The sequence below is a fragment of the Manacus candei genome, unplaced genomic scaffold, assembly GCF_025592945.1.
Source record: "Manacus candei isolate 608988 ecotype Guabito, Panama unplaced genomic scaffold, ASM2559294v1 h1tg000071l, whole genome shotgun sequence".
Taxonomy (NCBI): domain Eukaryota; kingdom Metazoa; phylum Chordata; class Aves; order Passeriformes; family Pipridae; genus Manacus; species Manacus candei.
This window is the reverse complement of record NW_026138119.1, coordinates 6,530,116-6,550,989: the sequence shown is the minus strand read 5'-3', so window position 1 is coordinate 6,550,989 and position 20,874 is coordinate 6,530,116.

The following is a 20,874-nucleotide window of genomic DNA, read 5'->3' as shown; positions in this document are numbered from 1 at the left end:
GAAATTCCTTAGTTTTAAGTTAAAGCTGTGCAGCCTCAGCAGCCAAAGGATGGACCCTGAGCCCAACTCCTGGCTCAGGGCTGTTCCCTGCAAGAACCTGCACAGCACAGGCTGCCAGATCTGCTCATCTGGTTCCCAAAATATTACATTCTCCCTTTCTGCTTGGGAGAAGCAGTTAAGCATGTCACAGCCTTTCATCTCTTTATCCTCAGGTGGCCTTGTGCTGCCACCCTGACACAGGAGGGGGACAGGACACTGCTGGAGTCAGATGTCCTTGGTCATCCTTATCCTAACAGGACCCACGAAAGAGGACTGGACACCACTAGGACGTGGGATTACAAACAAACCCAGAGGCTCCTTCTGCCCAGGTGTATGATTTCAGTGCTGGCTTATCATTACAAAGAGAATCATAAAGAGCCACAGCAATAAAATTTGCTGTCTTTACCACACTGTGGGTACACACAACCCAGAGCCTTCACAGTGATGCCACATCCTGGTGGCAGCAGGGGTGGAAAACACAAGGGCTGAATTCCCACCTTGATGGAAAACACTGCCAGCCCCCCAGGCTGCCAGTGTGCCCAGCAAGGGCTGGGTGGAAGGCTGGAGAAAGGCTACAGGAGATGCTGGGCAAAGGGAATGGAGGAAGCTGGGCAAAAGGGATGGAGGATGCTGGGTGAAGAGGATGAAGGATGCTGAGTTAAGGGGATGGAGGATGCTGGGCAAAGGGGTTGGGGGATCCTGGGCAAAGGGGATGGAGGATGGCGTGTCCCAGGCCCCGTGCAGGGACAGTTCCACAGGACCTGCCGCTCCCCCTGTTGATGTCAGATAGAGTTGCAAGTGCTCCACAGCCCTGACACAAACCATCCCTGGCTGAACCCAAAAATCCAGGCACCTGGAAAACTGTTGGCTCCTTTCAAGGACGTTCATCCAGGGATACCAAGGGTACAGAGCAGACCTGTGCTGGCACCGCGCCACCAAAACGTTCACACTTCCCTTCTTTCTGTGTTTTCATTTTGCAATAAAAAGGTGAGAAATGCACGTCTGAGCAGGATGGATCCCTGAGGAACATGGAAGGCTGACACAGATCCCAGGTCGCACGCAGGCAGCCCAGCCTCCACGCCTGCTTCTTTCATAAGTTTTAGAGGAATCGACATCCTCCCCAGAATTGTTCCTATTCCATCAAATCAGCAAGATTTTCTTCCCCAGTGGAAAGTTTCCATCAGATATGTAGCAACTAGCTCTTTCTCTGACCTATTTGCAAGCCCCAAGCCACTCTCCACCACCCACTGCTTGAAAGCTTTGATAATTCAATGAGATGTTAATTCTGACATCCAGCATAACTCTCGATACAAAAACTTCTTCTTTTTTTTTTTAATTATCATTAATTGCAATGCAGGAGTAATGAAACCTCTCCACAGATTTGGCATTCAAAGCACCCAGCAGCATTTTGCTGCACAACTCCCATTAAGTCAACGTGTATTAAGTGGTTTTTGACAGTCCCGTGTGCTCTGGGGTTGGCAGAGCCCAGAAAAAACGAGGCAGCCCAATTCTGCCTCAGGGACTGAGGCACAAGGCAAAGTCCAGCCTGGTCAACACATGTAGGTGTCAGCACACGGCTGCTTAAAAATCACACTGCAAAAGGGCACTGTCACTTTTAAGCACGTCAGGATCGTCTTTTAGGGCAAAATTCTGCTCTAAATGCAAAGGGTTGTTAGTGAGATCCCATGTGCTTTCTCAGGACACACAGCCTGTGAGTCTGAGCTGCACACGATGCTGGAAACTTTTTCACCTTCATTTAAGAGCCTGACTCAGTGGGTCTTTGCAGGACTGGCCCCTGAGCAAGGTGCCCTCCACTCCCTTTGCAGAGCCCTGTCAGGTTCTCCCTGATCTGAGGGATATCAAATATTCCTTAGGCTGCACTTCCTCGATGAATATTTTCTTTATTCCATATATGTATTTAAAATTTGTTTTAGTGATCAAACAAAGAGTGGTTGAGAGTAAAAAACCTCGGGAGCACCTGTACAAAAAACCTCAGCATAATCAGGCACAAGACACAGGAACTGACTTAAAGCACAAGCAGAAGCCATGGCTTTATTTTCGCTGCTGGAGCAGAGTAAATGGCATGTGTGTTGGGAAACAAATAATTTTTATAAATCTTTCTGTTTCCATGACCGGGCCAGCATTACCAATGAGAAGATGACAATTAGAGGGCAGAACTCTGTGTCTCCATCTCTTTCTTCATCTGTTTTAAAAATAAAGCACCTTCTATGTGGTTGCTCTGGAATGGCAGCCCTGCCTGAGCCGAAGCACACGCGTTGCCTACATTTATCTGCTGATTTGAATATAAATGAAAGAGAGTGAATTATAAACGGAGCCTGGGGAGTTGTCTCTGCAGGCCTATGGCTGCTGATGGCAGGGCTCGGTGGGCAGAGGCCTGGAGCCTCACATCTGTGCGTGGGAAGAGCATCTGCAGCACCACTGATCCTCCAAAGGTGACAAATCCCTCCTTCAATGGGTCCAGTTTCCTCACACACTGTGCTCAAGGGGAATTTACCCTTGTACATGTCTCTGAAATAATGATGTTGCTTTAAAGGGGAGCCCTGGAGAGCCCTGTCACCACAGTGCTGAGCACTGAGCATCCATCCCTGCAGCTGCCTGCAAATCCACCCAGGAGAAGCCTTGGATCCTGAGGCATCCCTTTGCCCTGGCCACGAGCATCCCCACACCCTCCACACACCTTTTTATCTGCATAAAACCACTGCAGAGATGAAACAGCAAACGTTTGTTGTCCTTCTTGCAACTTCCCAGCCTCGGACAAGGGGGTTGCAAAACACCACGTGCTGCATCTGCTGCTGCTCCTACCGTGAGCATAAACAAACCTGGTGTTGACAAAGGTTTGCTGTCATCTCAAATAAATGCAATTACCAGCCAGACCTCCTTCTCTTGCTGGGGGGACGTCAGCAGCAGGGGCAGGACATGGTGGGGGTCCCAATTCTGTACCCACTTTAAGAGCAGCTTAACTTTAAGCACGTCAAGGTCATACCAATGTAAAGCTAAGCTCCTTTTCACATCAAAAATGTCCTACAAATGCAAAAGACTGAACAAATTGGCCAGTGCATATGTTTATCACTGCTCTCCGAGGGCTTGGATCAGAAGGTCTGAGCAGGGAAGGTCAGGCTGCTGACTCAGACTGCTCAGAAAGTGCAATTTCTTTTCCATGGGAAATTGTGGCACTTTCAGATGTGTTTTCCTCTCCAAATCCTGTTGTCCATCCCAAATTTGCTGGAGAAGGTTTTCAGATGTCTCGTTGGGCAAGGACTGCCTGTGCTGCGTGACTGGGAGGGGAGCAGCAGAGGATCCAGCTGTGGGTGCTGCTGGATCCCAGCACTGCCAGTGCCCGCCAGGGCACAGCCCAGGAACCAGCAGCTCACACACGTGGAAGATTAAAATGAAATCAATTTGAGTGGTGATGTCAAAACTAAACCAAGCAATTTGCTGAAATGAAATGCTTTTGAAAAAAATGATCCTCTGAAGGTCGAAATGAATAGTTCAGATTTTTTTCCCCGTCAATAGTTTCCTACACGTTCCCACAAAATGGTTTGATTTCAGGAAAAGTGCACTCGTCAATAAAGATCACTTCCACTGAAACACTTTCTAGCCTTCCTGCTGCCCAAAGAGCTCTGCCTGAAGCCAAGCACCCCATAGATCTGCAAGTCAGGCAGGACCCCCAGGGCTGGTCCATGCCTGGGGGTGCAGCCCCAGAGCAGGTCTGGCACACAGTGCCCCCTCAGCTGACCCAGGGAGCTGGGTATGGCTGCAAGCAAACCCTCCTTCAGCTGCTCCAGGCTCCCACAAGCAGATTTTACTTCCCATTGCCCTCTCTCATACACCCAGTCTCCATCCCAGAGCAGGACAGGCAGCCCCACACACATCTTCCCACACCAGACATACATGCACTGTCCTTGTCACACACCCTAAACAACTCCCTCCCCACCATGTGCACCTTGTCTTACACACAAATCTTTTTTCTTATCTGCAACACAGACTGAAACAAGCCTCTGCATATTCCCTCTCCAAGGCAACCCCCAGCATCACCCTGGACCTCCCTCCCCAGCCCCTGTCCCTGGGAGCACTGGGACTTTGAGGGGCATCACTCCACGGCAGGTGCTTTCTCCTCCCCTTTTCATTTCTGACTATTTCTGCAAATGTGGGTCACAAAACAGAGACAACCCTGACACTCGGCAGGAGCAGAGGAGCAGCCCTTCAAAGGAGATTTAGAAAAGCGGTGTGGGAAGGGTTTCTGCAGTGCTCATCCACAGAAGAGAGCAGCAAATCCTCTCCTCTGATGGCAGATCGTGAAGGCAAGTCCTTGAGCGTGAGACACTGAGCTACCAGGGATTATACAATTCCTTTGAAAAAGGGCTTTTCTTCCAGATCCCTTTTGCAAATCTCCTGCTATTACCCACCCTAAAGCACTGGTAACGCTTTCAATCTCTTGCTTTCTGCCACAGACACACATTTCGCCTTTCACTCACTTTCACTGGCGCTTTTTTTTTATTGGATATTGAAAGAGGGTTATTGCCTCGGACATGCAGTGGGAGGGGATGAGGGATTGGGGGCCTGTCCAGATGAGACAGTTATTCCCATATTACCTAATGGGGGGGACTGACCACACTGAGCCAGGTGCTCTTCCCAGAGCCTGAGTTCCTTCCCAAAACACTCAAGGTGTTTGATTCTTTCCATGTGTTTGTTTAAATGAATCCCCAGGAGGCTCCAGCAAGGCTGGGGCTTATCCTGGTTCACATCAGGGATTGGTGCTGTAGCACTGCACAGGCAGAGGGGCTGAGGGATGCAGCTGGAGCTGGGATCAGGCTGGACCAAAGCGTGACTATGCACACTGTTTGGGACAAGATGCCGTCAGTGTTTGACCATTTCAGCTGCCAAACCCTCTATCCCCCACACAATTTAGCAAAGTCTCAGTGTGAAAAGAGGACAAAAGGTCCTTGATATTCACAAGGGCACAGGTGGGACACTGAGTGGCCATTTGGGCTCTAACCCTGGACAATCCCTCAGCCAACAAAGCAAGACCTATTTCTGTTTCTCCATCAAGTACTCGGGGCTGAGCTGCTTCACTACAAGGAGAAGTCACAACCAGGCACTGCCACATCCCAAAATCCAGCTGTGCCCAACTGCTCCCAGCTGTCAGAGAGGGTGGGTGTGAGGAGCCTGGGAGCAGGCAGTGGGAACAGAGCCAGGCACGGCAGCAGGAGCGGGAGCACAGAGGAAGGGGCCTTCCCATTGTCCAGAACAAAGGACCAGATGTGCGCCCAGGGTAGGGAAAATCCCACCCTCCAACAGCCAGATCTGGCGTTCCCACTGGGAAAGGCCCCAAGGCTGTCATTAGGAAAACCTTCTATGCTGGGGCAGCTAAACCCCCTCTTAAACTGATGTCATTAATTCAGGGCAGCTACTTGTCCAGAGGGTTACTCTGGGGCCATACCTGGGCAGCTGCTCTGCACCTGCAGGTGTCTGGGTCAAGGATGTCATTTTTCCTGGTCTCTGATTTTTATTTTTTTTTTTCTTAAAAGTCAATAAGCAAAATCAGCCCTGTGGTGAATTCCCCCCCCCCCTTCTTTTTTTCACTGCATCCTTGCTCCTGAGTTAACATTCTTCATTAGTCCTGCTCAGGTGGATAAGCCCAAAGATAAGTGCTAGTGCATCTCTTTGGATGCCACTGCAATGCTGACTGTATCCATACAATCATTTTAACCCAACCTCCACATTAAGCCACTTAGTGCTAACTTGTGCCTTAGCTAACATGGGTCTTTCAGAAAAGCCTCCAGTCTTCATTTTCAGACATTGAGAATGAAAAAAACCACCATTTTCCTTTGGATTTGTTCCAAAACATTGGACTTGCTGGGGTTTTTTTAAACAGTGAAGGTGATTAATTTCCAGTTTGCCTTCATCAGTCTCTTTTTTCCAGCCATCCGTGGTTTCCCCCCTGCTAGATTACAGGACCTGCAATGCCCACACTTTTCTGCCTGTGAAGGTATTTATACACTGTCATCAAGTCACCTCTCAACCTCTTTTTTTTAATAATGCAAACAGATGGAGGTCTTTAAGTTCTCCCTCCTGTAAAGCTGTTTCTCCAGTCTTTCAATCATTTTTGTAGCTCTTTTCAACACTTTCCAACACCCTCTCTTAAATGCAGACACCTAAACTGGATGCAAAATTCCTGAATCAGACTCCCCAGTTCCCTACAAAGGTTAAATCCTCTCACAGCTCCTACTCACTGTGTCCCCTCTCACACATTCAAGAATCTTTTTCAGTCTTTTGGCTAAAACATCAACAGGAAGCTTCCATTGAGCTGATGTTCCACTATAGCCCCCCCTTCGAGCCCTTGTACAGGTCCAAAGCACCTTCTTTGTTAAAGCTGGGGCTCCTTCTTCCTTCCTGGGTGTTCTTCACTGAACTGCTCCAATTTCTCAGGTTTTCAGGCCATAACAGCATCTTTTGGACTTTTCTTGTAAATGCCTGATTTGCTAAACACTGGACACTGAACAATAACCTGAGAAAATGGAGATTCTTCTGGCATCAGATATTACTATTTCCCTGTTTTCCCTTTTCTCCCATTCCCTGTCATCAAAACTCCTGGGTTTTTTTGGTGCTCAAGGGTGGCAGACATCCACCCATGGCTGGGCTAAAGTCTGAAGAGCCCTGGAGAGCAGAGGATACCCAGGTGCCATATGAGCTCACATTACCCTGACTGTGTGCCAGGCAGCACAGTGACAGCACTGGGGAGCAGGGCTGGCAGCCAGGGGAGCCCCAACCTCTCACCATTTCCCCTGACCAGGCTTCAAAATGGACCAGCACTGACAAAAGGGACAGATTCTCAGCACGGACACCTGGTGTGGCCAAGCTTTTCTGAGCAGTGTAGCTGCCAGCATCACACCCAGAGCTCCTGGGAGCTCAGATATCTGAAACTCTTCTCCTCTCAGTCTTTTCCTTTTCCAGTTCAGCACTGCAGCTGTAGCATAAACACACACTTTTCCATCTGGGAACAACCGTCTGTCAGCATCCTCTGGGCTGCACCGCCGTCACTTGCAAGCACTGTTATGGGACAGTTTTAAAGAAATTTAAATAACACGTTGGAGAAAAATGCTTCTGCTATCAATTTTCTCCTCTTTACCCAGCAGGTGGCTTCTCTGTGGCAAACACCGCTTTTGTGGGATGAAGATTACCAGCCGGGATGTTTTTTCCCACTGGGAAATAGCTACATTTTTGGGAAGCAATGCGAGACTTGGCCTGGGTCCATCCCCTGGTGAGGCTGGGCCGGGGAGGGCAGTGGAGGCAGGCGGGGATGCAGCCGCCGGCCGCTGCATGTCAGTGTTGCTCCACGCAGCCCGTCCAGCTGTGCAACATCTGCCGCCGGCGGGAGCGGCTCTGCCCGCGCCCAGAGCTCCGCGGTTCGGGGCGAATGCGGCTCTAGGGACGATGTGACAGCACGTCCTGGACAGAGGGACGGTCCTGTTTGTGTGGCACGACTGGGCAATGGTGCCTGGCTCCTACTGAAGGCTCAAGGGGTGGGAATTGCACCCCCGGTCCAGCAGAAGCTGCCTGGCCAGCAGGCAGGTACCCAGCAGACTGTGGCCCTGCACTGCAGGGACATTTCTCACCCCTTTTTGAGCCCCAGGCAGCACGCAGCACCCCCCAGAATCCCACCATGGAGTCTAGGCTACAAGGATAATGGATTACCTAACATTCCCACTCCTGGTTTCTACAGGGACCAGATTCACAAAATCAGAGAATATCCTGAGTTGGAAGGGATCCACAAGGATCATCGAGTCCAATCACTGGCCCTGCACAGGACCATCCCCAAGAGTCACACCATGTCCCTGAGAGCATTGTCTAAACTCTCCTTGAGCTCTGGCAGCCTTGGGGCTGTGCCCACTGCCCTGGGGAGCCTGTTCAGTGCCCAACCACCCTCTGGGAGAAGAACCTCTTCCTGAGACCCAAACTAACACTCCCCTGGCACAACTTCAGGCCATTCCCCACAGAACAGAGATCAGTGCCTGCCCCTCCTCTTCTTCTCCTGAAGAAGTAACTGCAATGAGCTCTTCCCTCAGTCTCCTCTTCTCCAGCTGAACACCCCAAGTGCCCTCAGCTGCCCCTCGTATGGCTTCCCCTCAAGCCCCTTCACAAGGTTCAGAAATCAAAGCCAGTGTAAAGCTGGGCAGGCATGCTCTGGACATTGCCCTTGTTGCCAGAGCTGTGCTGGTGTAACCCCACTGAATGGCAGTGCCAGGACCTGTGGGTTCACTGCTGGGCTCCCCAGTGTAGCAGCCTCCCCTCACGGCTCCCCTGATGCCGTGCAGAGCATCCCAGTGGGGCTGTGCATGGCTGCCCACAAAAACCCTCCAGTAATGCAGAACAGACACAAAATCCCTACAGGATGAATAAATATTGCCAGGGTCAGAGGTGTGGGGAACTCAACCCTCCACACCAGTCTCATGTAGCTCTCACTAAATTCAATAGTAATAAATTCAATAATAATGTTTTTCACTTCCCCCCCTCCCATTCCCTCCAAGTCCTGCTGGAGAAGAAATCTGTCATACGAGGCCTGGATTTTCCATTGCCTTAGTAATGTATTTCCTTGTTGTGTCCATTACCTCAAAGAAATAGATATTAAAGGTGTGAGGACAAAGGTGAAAAGCACTGTGGCTACTGGAGGAGACACGTTTTCCTGGGAACCTGACATGCTTCCCACCTGCAGACTCAGATCTGGGATTAACAACACAGGTGCCAGGTGGAGCAGTGGGTTCATGAAAAGGGAAAAAAAAAAAAAAGATAATAATTTTGCTCTGATGTAGTGGAAAAACAGTACTGGTGGTGCCCCACACCCATGTAGAAGGGGGCTGGATTTATGTAGTGGGAATTCAGCTGTCCAGAGGTGAACAAAGCTCTTGTTGACATGGGGGGCAGAGGGGGGTGTTGAATTCAAAGGCTGCACATTTGTTGGCTGCACGCCCAAGTCCTACAATGAGCCAGGAAAGCTTGTCCAGGTGTTTCACCAGGAATGAAGTGAGACAGCTCAGCTCCAGAGATGTCCTCCCTCTCCGTTCAGAAATTCCAGCACTGGGCTCTGAAGGAGGGGCCATTCTCCAGGTCAGCAATGCTTCTCCCTGCTTCGCTTCCTGACCTCCAAAAATGAAGAGAATTTCCAGCCTTACAAAGAGGCCAGAGGATTTACCTGTCAAAGCTCTCAGAGGTAGTGTTTCCCTAATATCTGCCCCCATGAGATTCTGGTACCTGCAGGTGAGGCCTGGGGCATCCCTGGGATGAGCTCTCCAGGAGGAACCTGGACAGTGTGAGACAGCCACCACCACATCAAAGACAATGACAAAGGGACACTGACATGGATTCAGAGGAATGACCAGGAGCTACCAGCTTTGGGATTTTTCATATGTAAATTTAGTCCTAATATTAGAGCTTGTTACATGGCATCATTTGTTGAAGAGAAAGTACAGCAACTGGCCTAGACATTGCTTGAGAGAGAGTGTCCCAATGCCCAGTCACACTCTCAGCCACACAGACTCTGCTAGAATAGGGTTAATCAGCTCTTTTTTAATTTCAAAACCATTTTCTAGACCAGTATCCACAACAGACTGCTGTGCTCCGGGGAGATGACAGCCCAAATCCTGGCTCACTTCAGCCTGAACCCAACAGGGAGCCATCAAGCTGGAGCTGTGAAGGCAACAGAAATTCCTGACCCTCTTCTGGTCAGCCCGAGAGGCTCTGTAAGCCACGAGGGAGGCACAGGGGCAGATTACTCACACCCCAAGTATGAGCAGCAGGGAAGGAGGGCCGTGTGGGGCTGCACTGCTGAGCCAGAGGTCGAGGCAGAGCCGTGGAGAGCCCATGGAGATGCTGGAAGAGCCCCCCAGCACATGCAGAGCCCCATGCACCGCCCAGCAGTGGCAGCATCCAGCAGCCCAGAGCCTCATCAGCAACTGCAGGGCGGGCAAGATGGCAGGGAATTAATTCCTGGGATTGTCTTCCTCACCCAGAGCCTCAAAGGGCTTGACCTGCTTGAATCCTGCAGGCATCAGCTTTGCAGTTAGGAATGACCTTGCAGACTCTCTTATGGGTGCCAGAGAGCAAACAGAAGGCTCCAACCTGACAGCTACTGGAGTACTGGAATGTTTTTGAGGATCAGAACCACATTTTGGCTGCAGTTTGGCTCTCCAAGATGGATCTGAGCTTTCCCTCCCCAGCTTTGTACTACACAGACGCTTCTGTGCAGCCAAGAGATATTTGCCTGGTGGTTCTAAGATAAAGTTGGGAAATATTCCCTCAGCCAGGGAGTTATATAAAGTGCACTCCCTATGATGCACGACTTCTCTATGCAAGGAATATCCATGGTGATGGTGCCCACAGCATCTTGCCTGCACTGCTTGCAAACAGCAGAAATTCAGCTCTTGGTGCAGATGCTTGGAAAAGCCACTTCCACAGAGTCACCATTCTGTTGGACAATGCAACCATGTCAAAATGAAAACATCAAGAGGTTACAGCCATTGCACAGAAACATCATGTCAGGGACAGAAAGAGAAACACATTTCTCCCACCGAGTCACAACATCCTCTTCCCAAACTTTTGGAATGAGTTATCTTAAGTTTTTCCATTTTGAAATAATTTATAAGGTCTAATTTTAGAATACAAAATAAATCATCATGAAAACAAAAATGTTTTTAATTACCAAAATCTGTTTGACCAAGCAATAAATTTTTTTTTCCAGCCTCTCACAGAGAATTCTGAAACTTTCCAATGTCCCTCCTGGCTGGAACAAAAGTCAGCACCAGATCTCAGATACCCAACTGCTCTGTTGAGCAGACACAGAGAAGGTGGATGAACAGAGCCAGCAGAGCATTGTGCTGAAATTCTCTGGCTCTGCTACCAAGATTTTGCCCTGATAAGACTGAGAGACAATGAATTCACTCTGGTTATGAGAACCAGCACGGGCCACCTGAGTTATTTTATTCTTCAGAGTTCATGAGGCACCAAGGCCCTGGATGTGTGGCAGCACTGTCACTGGCTGTTCACGGCCCAGAGACCAGCAGCATCCTTCTCAAACATACAGGGCCCCCTTTTTGCAGGAACAGGCTCCTTCCAGCCCTTGCAGTTCATGTGTTCATTAATTCATCCAGAGCCATAATCTGGCCACAAGTTTCTGAGCAAATCCAACCTCCCCCACTAGCAGTCAGTGTTTCCAGCACTCCCTTACACATTTTCCTCTGCCACATAAACAGCACTGCATGTTGTTTCCCAGCTCTTTGGAGCTGTCTCCCTGTGGTTACCTTCTCCTCCTCTTCCCTCCCCAGTGGCTCCCACCCCGTTGTTCCCATCCCCATCCCCTGCAAAGAGCCCCCCAGGAAAAAGGCACCAGCCAAACAGCTCCACAGATTTTTTTCTACCTGAGCCCCAGATGCAGAAACTTTCGCTGTTAAATTCCTTGAAAAAAAATAACTGAGTCTTTATAAACACCATGGGAGGAAAAGCCCCGTTTCAAGATCTGAGCAAAGTCAGGACGAATAATTCGGAGCGGCAGGAGCAGGTTCCTGTGCCCAAAGGGAAGGGGGAAAGGCAGGGGAACACAAAGGGAAATGCTTCATTAACTCCCTCTAAGGTTATCTGTTCACTTTAAAAGCTAATGCCTCCCCCAAAAGGGTACAATGCATCAGCTTGCAGCCCAGTTCATTACAGAGCTATTCCTGCAACAGGGGCACTTCTGCCGGGGCCTCTCTCAGGGCTGGCTTTGACCAGAGCCACCTGCCACCACCCAGCCCAGCTAATGACCTGTCCCCTGTTATCCTGCCCGGGTTGTCTGCAATCACCTGGCTCTGTGATCCCGTTCCCCATTGTCTGGGAACAGATCTGAAGCTAAGTGGCTGCAGTTCATGGGGGGATATTTTTCTCCTTGTGTTTCCCCGAGTCCTTGAGGTCTGCCAGCCAGACCAAGCCATTTGGATGAGCATGGTGATAAGTCTTGGCATTGGAGAGGAGCAGGCTTTATGGGAATTGAGATGCTCTAGGGAATAAAACCCCCTGGACAATCCCCTGATGCTGTCAGTGGCCATGTCACTGTTGAGGATGTGACTTCACAGCCTCTCTCCCACTTGTCTGTACCCAGTGGGCACTGAACACCCTGGCACAGCCTTTTGCACAGCTCCAGGCAGCTCAATCCTGCAGGGTCCTGTCTCAGAGCCTGTTTCTCCCTTCTCTCTCTGACAGCTGTTTACATTTCTGTTTGTGTGAATAATCTCAAATATGAAGGCTTTGCTTTGCTTTTCACCCCATTAGATAACATTAATTACTGTAGGGAGCCAAGTAGCTTGGAAAAAGGAGGGTAAAAAACCTACTCGGGAGAAGTTACAGGCCTTGCAAGTATTTAAAGGGCCATCTGCATCTCCTCCAAAACTGTGCAGGCAAACGAGAGCAGCGGTAGCACATATTTATTCAGTAGACATCGTGGCAACATTCCCACTCCTGTCTCAGCCAAGAACTAGCACCAAAAATGTCAGGCTTGCTGTTCCTCAAGCCCTCCTCTCCGTTGGGAATGTAGCAGAGAAGCTGTTTGGATGTATGGCAGGACTCAACCTGGGGAAGGACTCACCTGGAGTTTTGGGTCAAATGGCAAGTCTGCTCTCTGCCTCCTCTCCCTCAATGCATCTCACCTTGGGGCTGCCCCTTAGAGCTGCTGCACATCTTCTCCTTGTAGGTTTCCCAACAATATTATGGATTGGCTGGCCATTGGAAATGTGCTTTACTCAAACAAATAAGTACAATCCTCAGGTGGGCAGGGCTGCAAACACAGATTTCTGATCCTTTCCTACTGCCCCATATACACGAATTCCCTCCAGGCACCTCTCATTGACATTTACCATCCCCACTTCACATCTGGACATAAATATTTGTTAGGCATAATAAGGAAAGACTGAAATCCATCTTAACATGTGCACTGAGACAAGCCGTTTTAGAACAATAATAAATAACAATAAGTTTATTAATAATTCATCCATTTCAAGCAAACATCTTCAGGCAGACATTCCTGCCTATTGTCTCTCTGATATTAAGCAGAGCTGTTGGGGCCTGGCTCTGATTTTTCCTTTGGATACCAGCCAGCAAAGCTTCCAGGTGGATGATGCTGATTTACAGCCCATCTCCGTTCCCTGCTCTATTTACACTGCTTTGTTTAGGGGGTATTGTGTGAATTACCTTCCAGGGCAGTCATTGCTTTTGAAATATAGGAAGGAAACAGCAGCAGTTGGAGGAAACCTACAGTGAAATTCAGTCACAAATCTGATATATTAATTCCTGTTCCATCCCTTTCTTTCCCCAGCACTTGCCTTGGGAAGTCGAGCCTACCCCTGGCATGCTGCTTTTCACCAGAGATATTACACTGCTATAAATGTCAGACATTTGAAGAACAATTCTGTGTATTAGCATGTAAAAGAGTATTATTGTCTGCAAGTTCTTAGGTTCAAAGGCATCACTGTGTTTGGAAAATTGCTGTTTGCAGCTCCAGATCCCGGTACCAGCTATGGGAGCTGATGGGACGCTCTGGAGGGACAGAGGTTCTCATCCAGCCCAAAACACAGTGCTCAACAAAAGGAGAACATTAGGTAGGAGAATGGTACAAATGTCTTCAATACACTTTTGTTACTCTTTTATGTTACCACTAACTTACCCTTTGAAAGTAACCTCAACTTCTAGATCTTTCCTTCTACTCCCATACTAAAAAGATACTAAAATGAGAGAGACCTTCAAAACATAACCTGAATCCTCTGCTGAATGGAGCTGGCCCTGCTTGGTCCCTGGGAAGGAGCCAGTGTGAACCATCCCAGTATCTGGCCTTTGGCTTGAGGGAATGGTGCTCTCCCACCCCAGATGTGCTCTGCCTGACAGGTGCCAGATCACTTCCAGCTGCTTCTCCAGCAGGCACTTGTAGCTGCCTTCCCTCCCTAACCCTCAGGGGCTAGAGATACCTTCCACTAGCCCAGGTTGCTCCAAGCCTCATCCAGCCTGGCCTTAAACACTTCCAGGGATGGGGCAGCCACAGCTTCTCTGGGCAACCTGTGTCAGGGCCCCACCAGCCTCACAGGGAAGAATTTCTTCCTAATATCCAATCTAAACCTACTCTCTGTCAGTTTGAAGCCATTCAGCCTTTTTCGTGTCACTCCATGCACATATAAATAGTCCCTCTCCATCTTTCTTGTCAGCTCCCTTCAGGTACTGCAAGGCCACAATCAGGTCACGCCAAAGCCTTCTCTTCTCCAGGCTGAACAATCCCAATTCTCTCAGCCTTTCCTCACAGGAAATCATCTTGATGGCTGCCAACTCTGGCCATGCTCCTGTTGGAAACAAATAATTGTGGGGAAGGATATATGGCTAGGTATATATATATATATTTATATATATATATTTATTTATATATATGTGTGTGTGTGTGTGTGTGTGTGTGTACAATGTAGTGAATTACCAAAACAATCAGACCAGCACAGCAAATCACACGGATTTGGGCAGAGCAGGGTTTCAGCAGAGGTGGTGGAGCTTGTGCCCATGAGAATCTGTAGTAGAAAAGAGCAATAACCCCAGCACCTCCACAGCAATGGGCTCTGACACAGAGGGGCTGAGCCGGCTTTGAGGCAGGACTTGGGGGAAGCCAGCACAGAGCAGGTGGTTCGAAACTCTGTTAACAACCCCGTTAACAAACACCGCAGATTAGACCAAACAACAGCTCATCAGCATTCAGCCCAAAGGCCACGGGCTGCAAGGGAGAGAATAGAGGAACAACGAGAAGGAGGGGAGATGAAAAGAAAGCAGAGATGGGAAGTGGTTTTAATAATATTGTTTCCTAATTACAGCACGGCACAGAGAGCAGATGCAGACTGCTTTGACGTTTCCAGTCAGCAGAGGACGTGCCAAAAGCACAGCAAGGGAACTGCTCGCACGGGGGAGGCAGTGGCAGCACCTGTGTCCCCACTGCGGGGGGAGTGGGTGTCCCAGCCTCTGACCTGGGGCTCCTGTCAGCCCAGGTGAGCTACTGCTGCTGCCCAGCACCCTGCTGGGGTTTCTTTTGAGGCTAGAAAATGCAGTTTAAGGGCTTTTCCTGACCTGTGTGAGAGATGTACCGGTGAGGTTTGCAGGGAAGAGGTGGCATCATCCTCAGAGGAACTCATCTGTGGGGTGGGGCACAGCACCTGCATCACCTGGTGTGGAGAGACAGTTTTCTACACCAGCTCTGTGCACTGTGAGTGAGAACACCACTTAAACCACTGCAGATCCATCCTCCCAGCACAGTGGGAACCTGTTGCTTTTTTCATTACGTCCTGAAACATTTATGATGGGAATTCAGCACCGTTATCCCACTATGAGACACCAAAATGAGTTATTGCACAGCCCAGCAGCACAGCTGGGGCTGTGGGGCAGATCTTTGAGCCTGTCCCTGGCACTAACCACTGCCCCACAGCAAACTGGGCAAGGATGGGCACGTGTGGGGCCAGTTTGGACCTTTCCCAGCATGTGAGGATGCCCAGGGCCCATTTCTCCCAGCAGTGTGTGTATGGGAAGAAGACCTCAAACGCCTGAAAAACTTCCCCCAGCCTGGCCTGGCGTCTGTAAGCCCCCCACCCTGGTTGTAGCTGTACACAGAAATGTACAGGATGAGGCACACTAATGCATGTTTTGGTCCCAAGCCAAAATAAACGCCGGCTATAATAACCCTCACGGGAAAGCCAAACAGAGGACCCCTTTGTTAGGAATAACTCGGCACGTTACGCTTCATTTGGGGCAACAGCACTTCCAGCACGAGGCTGGGGGCACCATCTGCTTGATGTGGGCAAGGTGGGCTGAGGCCAGAAACCAGAAAAAAAGGGGAATCTCGGGACAGGATGTCTCTTGAGTCAGCCTGGCCCATAAAGACCCAAAAAAATCTGGGAGGAAGAAATCTGGCAGGTATGTTGGGCCCCTTGTGGTCTCTGCTGGAGGCAATGGTTTGTAATGGGACAGGGAGCAGCAGTGAGTGGTGTCTTCTTTCCCGCTCACCTTTTGTGCAGGTGTATGAAGAGGTCTGGTTTGGCTGTCTATGGCTAATCCCTGTTTGGTTCCCTTCAAAAATAGAGACAGAGGAACAACAACATTGGATGAAACCCTAGGGTTCTCTGCTAAGCCCAGCACAAGCTCTGGTCATTTGTGGAAACTTCTTTACTGGTGTGTAAATGTGATGAAATGATCCAGGGGAAGGTCTGCCCTGACCCAAGGGGGACAGGACAGATGGGATTCCTTGGCCATACCCCAGTACAGACCCCTTGGCCCCCTCCCAGGATGAACTGGCAGCTGTAGCCCAAAGCACCTGAGCCTGAGAGCAACAGGGAGTGTGCTGATGTTTGGGTTAGTGGAAGGTACTCCTGCAAGGAGCAGGGAGTTGACCTCCATGATCCTTATGGATCCCTTCCAACTCCAGATCATCCATAACTTTGTGATTCCATGATGACCTGTGATGTCCTGCAGCAGGATCAGTGAGTACAGGAGGTAGCAGAGCCCTGTGGCCCTGCCCCACCCTGGCACAGGTGCTGATGGTCAGGGCCAGCCCCAGCTGGACAGCGTTTGGTGATGAGAAGGGGCTGTGCCGAGGGGGTGGGAGCAGTTTCAGCAGGCAGGGAGATCTTTTTGCTGCAGGCATGGCTGCTCTCCTCTTCTTTCCTCTCCTCTCCTCTCCAAGGTGTGTGCCACGTGGAGGATGTATTTGCTGTCTCCAGGTAAGGCCATGCAGTTGTGGTGAGATGAGCTCTGTGTGTTGTGGGCAATGGTTGTGTTTGGGGGGGTGATGCAGGGGCTGGGGGTGAGGAAACTTGCTGTCCCCAGCCTAGGGGACAGATAACACATGTCCTCTGGTGGCATTGGTTAGTGTGGGCTACTAAGAAGGTGGCCACCAGCATGTAACAACAGCCTGGTCCAGAGGGATTTATCCTGGTGGCAAGTGGGCTGAGGCAGTGATAGCCCTCAGTGCCCCACATTGCTGGAACCAGAGTGCCTGGGGTGTTTAAGCTCTGAAAAGCCAGAAACAGCCTTTCTGGAGCAGGTTAGGGACTTTTGGAGAGTGGTCCCTGAGTTTTGCCCACCTGAAGTGCCCAGAAGAAGGGGCAGTGGTCCTGGGGCCAGCAAATATCCATATGGGCACCCCACGTACAGCCATGCAACTGCCTGTGTGGTGTGTGTTGGACTCAGATTTGCTGGGAAAGCCTTATTGACTTCTAAATAAACAAAAGGAAGCACAGAGGAATTGAGCATGATGGGCCTGCAGCTCCAACTCCTCCAAAGTTAATATTGTTTCTGCCTGTATGGGTGGGGTTTCTGGTGTTATCATAGTGGAAATCCAGTCTGTTGTTGCTGCTGGCAATTGGTGCTGATTGGGGGTCCTCCATTTCCCCTCTCCAGCCCTGGGAGCAGAGAGAGGCTTCTGCAGCAGGCAGAGGCTTCAGGCCTTTGATGTGCTTCTCAGTGATGTTTAGACACCTAAATCATGATGTTCAACACTGATGTTGTGGCTCAAGATGATTGTAATGCTTGTGTTCATTTAAGGGGAAGAGAAAAAAAAGAGAGGGGAGAGGGGTTCCTGCTGTTCTCTAGTGGATGTGGCTGCAAATGGCTCTTTATAGGATGGAGCTGGCACATGGGAAATCTGTTTGTAGCTCAGGGATGAGAATAAGGCTCAGACCCTGAAACTGCAGTGTCCCAGCAGAAGAGCAGTATTTGGCATCTGTGAGCGTGCTGGGCTCCTCGCTGGCTCTGGGGAATGATGAGTTTTGTTTCCTTTACGCTCATAAAACGCTCTGCTAGCCTGGAAACGAAGCATTAGGGATGTGCAAATAATTAATTACTAATTAGCTGGTAGATTGTTCACAGGATACAGCCAGAGGCTAAGCAGTTCCAGCACAGACCGTGAGAGTGCTGTAACCTGTGTGGGTCTGTGTGGTGGGTGCTGAGGAGTCACTGTGCCCCAGGGAGCAGGAGGTGCAGGAATGGGAAATACCTGGGAGACAAAAAGAGGCATTTTGGGAGTGGGAAGGGAGAACAGATCATGCTGGGGGGATGGCAACAAGGGTGTCCTTCAGGAAGATGAGAGCAGTCAGAAACGGGATCAAAGCCTCTGTCAGGGGCATCCTGAATTCTCTGGTGAGGATCAGATTTCCTTAGGGAACATTAATCAGAGCCCCCCAGGCTGCTGCACAGAGGGAGGGGCAGGGGAGAACCGAGCCCCGAGTGGTGATTAGAGGTGAATTGCCACCAGCTGCGTTGAGTTAAGCTGAGGTGGGGCTTTGGGTTTCACCACCTGTTTTGAGTGGTCACAGATTGAGGTGTCCTGGGCAGGTGGGCTCCTCTGGCAGCCCCATTCCAGCCATCACTGCCCACAGGGATTGCCTGGGGTAAGAATGAGGGTGATTTTGCTGTGGAAACTGGGGTGAAACTGGGATAGCATGCACTTATGTCAGTATGTGCTCTCCTCCAAAACAAGGGGGTTGGTGAAGGGCTCAGGTTAAACAGGTGGGGAAGGGGGCAGAGGTGCAGTCCAGTGGCTCGAGCACTCTCCTGCCTGGCTGAGGGATCTGCTGTGGGTTTGTGGGGAGTTTGCTTCCCCTGTGGGAATGCCTATCCTTGTTTTACACCTCCGAGACTGGGTCAGAGGGTGGTAGTGGCTTCTGTCACTGCCCTGTTAGCTGTGCCTCTGCTCTCATTAACATGCAAAACTCCCCTAGTTTGCTTTGCTGATAAAAATCCTTGCTGCTGAGTGAGCAACATTAAGTTAAATCAACACTATGTTGGTGGTGAAAATGCAAACTTGAGGCATTCCCAAACTTCTTTCTCCCCTCTGCCTGTCCTGCTGGCCCCTCAGCAGTGCTGGCACCGATGGCTGCTGGGCTGCCACATGAGGGGACTGAGCAAGGCTTTACCAACAGTTACTTTAAACCCCTGGTTGTTGGTGCAGCAGGGTAGAGGGGATGGCAGGGTCCCAGGCAGCAGCTGGCATGGTCCTGTTTGACAGAAATCACCTTCCAGGTGGGATTTTGGCTCTGGTTTAACTATGTGAGTCCTGAAAATATGTACTGGTGAAACATGCCCAGTTCCTGCTTTTTCAAGCTGTTTGGCTGCCCTCTGAGGACAGCAGTTGCTTGGGATGTCCTCAATGTCTGAAACAGCAGTAAAAGACGCTGCATTAACACATAAAGGGTTAATGGTCTTGGGCTGAGGCTGCTCACCTCGACCTGAACCAGGAGATCTTCCAGTCGGGAGCAGAGTGCTGCAGCTTCTTTGGTGTCAACGTGGGAAAGCGATAAGGGGAAGCCTCTTCCCGTCCAGCTAATGATCTGCAGTAATGAGAACTTGGCCTCAGTCTGCTCCCCGGGCAGGAATTAAAGCGGCCGGGCCGGGGCAGCTCTGGCGGCTGGGTGGTCCTGCCCCAGCAGGGAGTGCGTGCCAGCAGCGCTGAGCATCCTCCTGGCTCCAGTGTGAACGTGGACGAGGGGGGAGTGGGGGCCTTGGAGTGCAATAAGGGGGTGAGCTGAGCCCTCCCGACGGAAGGGGGCACATGGGGGGAGCCGGCAGCAGTGCCACATGAGTGGTGAGTAGCTCATGCCAGCGTTCCCGGGGCTGGCTGGACCCCAGCAGCCATACCTGCTCCCTGGGCTTGTTTGGTTTGTTTTCCTTTGTAGAATTTCAGTTTGTTGCTTTTCCCGTGAGACTCTGAAGCTCTGGTGGGTGCAAATCTCGGGAAGGTCCCTGCAGACCCGGGTGCCAGGAGAAATGTGTCCCTCCAGCCACTGCCTTCCCGTGGTGCGGCATCAGCCCGAGCCTGGGGGATGTTGTGGCTCCTGAAAGCTGCCACATCCCTGGCAGGGGATGCAATGAACCAATTAGTCTCGGTTGGTTGTTTCATTTGTTCCCAGTTCTGGCTGACATCTCAGTGCCAGGGTGCAGAGGTCCTGCCCGATGTCTCCTGCCTGCTCGGGTGAAAGAGCACTGAGCCTGCGTGGTGCCCGGGGCAGGATGGAGCCCTGTGAATGAACTCAGAGAGGTTTGGAGAGTGAAGCTTCAGTCTAAACACGAGTGTGATTGATTGTGGTGTCTTGTTTGGTTGATCCATGAGTGCAGCTCACAAGAGAACCACCTGTGTCCTGGTGGGATCTCAGTGCAAGAGAGGAGCTGCTGTGTGGATCCCTGTGTCTCTGTGCTGTTCAGGTTGTTATGGCACATCTCTTCAGGCCTGTCACCTTTCCTCCTGCGTGGTCAAAGGGGGCAATGCCCAAATCCGGGAAGCAAGAAATGCTCCAAGGTGCTCAGACCGCAGTCCCCAGCTGTAGCAGCAGGAGGTGCTGTTTGGGGAGGTCATTTTAAGGAAATCCCACGAAGCGATCTTCTCCCTTGGCAAACTGTCAGTGGGTTTCTCTAACTTGCAAAAGCAGCTGCGGCACTCGCAGGTTTTCTCTGTGTGCTTTTACCCCGTGCACTGGAGGTGGCAGCAGAGCGCTCCTGGCTCCCCTGCACCTCGGGGTTTAAACCTGCTGCTTCTCCCTTTGTGTCGACGCTGCTCCCAAGTTGGAGTATTGATGGCTTTTTCAAGGGCTTGGTGTGCTTGTGATGTGCTGGCCAAAATATAGATTGGCTCTTACGTCTTAACCATTCAGTAAATTGTGTTACTATTGATTTTCCTGGGATTGTTGTTTTTCTGAAATTCAAAGTCTAATAGCGGATCTGGAAGCTGGAGGCAGCTATTGAATCATCCCTGGACACACAGGACACGCAGCTCCATCCTCTGGGCTC